Genomic DNA, 3,257 nt, shown 5'->3' on the forward strand with positions numbered 1-3,257 from the left:
GGTACCAGCCTGGATGGGTTTGGCCCTCCCTGATCTATCACTAATTAAGAAAATGCCTTACAGATTTGCCTACAGCCCAAGCCTGTGGAGACATTTACTCAGCTGAGGTCTCCTCAGAGATGACTTCAATTTGTGTTAAGTTGACAGTGCCTGTGAATATAGTGTTCAGACTTGAGGTCCCAGGGAGTGGGGAGGACTGGTAGGGTGGAGTGGAGGGGTGGAGACATCCTCTTGGACACAGAGGAAGAGGAATGGGATGAGGAATTACCAGAGGGCAGACCAGGAGATTTTAACAACTAGACTGTAAAAAAAGATTAAAGATACTTAAAAAAAATAAAATAAAAAATAATACAGTCTTTCTCTAAAGCTAAAGACTGGAAAGATATTAAAAAATCCATCTCAAAAAGATGATTCTTTCTGTGTTCTTTGCATCTAAGTTAGCAATTTCAAAAACTTTTACCACAATATATAATATATTAATATAAAATATATAATATATATATATATAAATATATAAGAAATACTTAGATTTTAAAGGTATTGGTGCAATACCTCATAAGAGTTGCTCTTGTGCATATTTTTTTATTGAAAATGGATTTTTATACAACACATTCTTTTCTTTTTAAAAGAAAGACATATTTATTTAACATCATGATCAGACTATTATATTTAGCGATCAACAGCATGGGTGAAAGAGGTCTACAGTAAAACCTCTTGTTGGAATGCTTTATACTTTCCACAGAACAGAAACCAAAATAACCTGTTATACAATTAGTCACAAATACAGTCCTTGAGTTTTTGCCCACACACACATGAGTACTGTCTAAAACATGTCTTCTTTGTAGCAGCTAGGCTCTGCCGCCACTGTGCTTGGCTGAGTTCACAAATCTGCTGTAACCTGTAGCTTCCCTGTCACTTCTCTGGCTCTCCTCTCCTGCTGAGCTTTGTTTCCTGGCTGTAATTAGAGCCTCCTGCCACTGCCATAGTGACTGCTGCTGCTGGAACCTCCATAGCCACCTTGGTTTCGTGGTTTAGCAAAGTACTGGCCTCTGCCAGAGCTCCTGCCTCCAAAGTTTCCTCCCTTCCTCAGTCCAGAATTTGAAGACTGGTTGTTATAATCGCCAAAATCATTGTAGCTTCCATCACCTCCAACATTGCTTCCATCATTGCCAAATCGATTACAGACATCCCCCAGCCACCATATCTACTACCACCATGGCTGGCATCAAAGCCACCATGACCACTAAAGTTCCCTCCTTGACCAAAATTGTCATTGCCACCAAGGCTGCATCCACAACCACCACCAAAGTTTCTGGAACCACTTCAACCTCTCTGCTTGGATGAAGCACTAGCCATCTCTTGTTTCAATAGAGTCTTACTTGACAGTTGTGCCATTCACAGTATGGTATTTCTGAATAGCAATCTTATCCACAGAGTCATGGTGGGACTAAAGCAAAGCACCTCTTTTTTTCCACTGCTTCTGTCAGTCATAATTTCAATCATATCAATTTTCCTATAATGCTCAAAATAATCTCGTACGTTATGTTCTTCAGTGTCTTCTTTAATACCACCCTCAAAGATCTTCTTCACAGTTAAGTGGGTACCTGGTCTCTGAGAATCTTCTCTTGACACAGCTCTCTTAGGTTTCACAGCTCTTCCGTCCACCTTGTGTGGTCTTGCATTCATGGCAGCATCCACTTCCTCCACAGTGTTGTATGTGACAAACCCAGAGCCCCTGGATCTCTTGGTGTTTGGATCTCTCATTACCACACAGTCAGTGAATGTTCCCCATGGTTCAAAATGGTTCCTCAGACTCTCGTGTGTTGTTTTGAAGATCAGACCTCCAATGCAGAGCTTGTGCAGCTGTTCTGGCTCCTTGGGAGACTCTATGACATGACTGCAGGGTGATGAGAGCTTTCAGTGATGCTTCCTCGACAACATCAAGGAGGAGAAAGGAATAGGATAACGAATGTTATACAACATATTCCTACCATGCTCCCTACGCCTCCCTGTTCCTCTCCATCTCCCCTCCCATCTAGAGCCATAGCCTTTCTGTTTCTTATTGGAAAACAAATAGGTATCCATGGAAAATAAAATAAGATAAAACAATAACACACAAATTAGAATATGGCAAAAGCCAAAACAAACAAACAAAAAAACCAAAAACAAACAATCAAACAAAAAACGAGAAAAACGTCCAAGAAAAGGAGAAAAAACAGGCTCTTCTACACAGGACTTCAATAAGAATTCAAAATTAGATGCCTTGAAATATACATTCAAACGACCTGTAGGGTAGAAATAAAATGCCCGGACTTATCATTATGAGACAAGGACCTCAGGAAATTCCTTCGAGTTCATTTTGTCTTGGCTATCTACTGCTGGACATGAGGATTGCCCTTAATTATTCAAAGACATTTCATCATATCTACAGCCAAACTGTTCACCTTTATGCTTTTTCTACAACAGATGAATAATTGAAAAGGAAGTAGTAGCTGAAGATTTACTATAAATTCCTTTAAAAGTCTTTCCTTTACGGTCCTTTGTACCAAAGTCATATTTTTTTGTGTGTGAATTAACACTTAAATAGGTTAAGATATTAAAATTTTAAAGATTTAGCATTTAAAGAAAATAAACTGAATGCAAAGTACATCAGGATCATTATTCTTTAAAGATCAGTTGACTTTCTCCTTCACACTATCTAAATATTCTATTATCAAGCCTTCAATAAAATGATTAGCCACATGCCCTATGAAGTAAGCACTCTTTCTGTGAAGGGTAACTAGTCATTGTGACATAAGTGAGAGCTTACTGCTCTGGTCTATTGAAAATTTCATTTTTGTTTCACAGGAACAACATGGTTTGCTTCAGCTAATCATGTCAATCATAGGCCTTCTCTTCCAACAATCCTTAAAACCAGCAAGTCCTTTGTGGCAGACAATACATATGTTAACATTGCCTCAGAGATTTCAAGAAAAGATCCTCCTACCTGATGAAGAGAATAGATTAATTTCATCTGCTCACTTTGTCCAGGAAAGGTATGTTCCTACATCATTTCTGATCTGTCTGTGATGGTGTCTTCAGCAAGCATGCTGGGAACTGGGTACTGCAAGTGGTTCATCGTCCTCCAGTCTGTTGAGACTCAAGATAAGCTAAGAACAAGGAGGGAGAAATTTGTTCTCTATGCAAAGTGAGGCATTCAGGTTCTTCTGCCCTTAGGCACAGAAGTTATATCTCTCAGTCATTCAGATGTAGATGTA

At 39.2% G+C, this 3,257-nt stretch overlaps 1 pseudogene; it reads right to left on the minus strand.

Annotated features, from left to right (window-relative positions):
• Positions 1–961: 961 nt before the first annotated feature.
• On the minus strand, positions 962–2,023 carry LOC116907212 (annotated as a pseudogene).
• Between the last annotated feature and the right edge of the window lie 1,234 nt (positions 2,024–3,257).

Source organism: Rattus rattus, chromosome 8 (assembly GCF_011064425.1).
Source record: "Rattus rattus isolate New Zealand chromosome 8, Rrattus_CSIRO_v1, whole genome shotgun sequence".
NCBI lineage: Eukaryota > Metazoa > Chordata > Mammalia > Rodentia > Muridae > Rattus > Rattus rattus.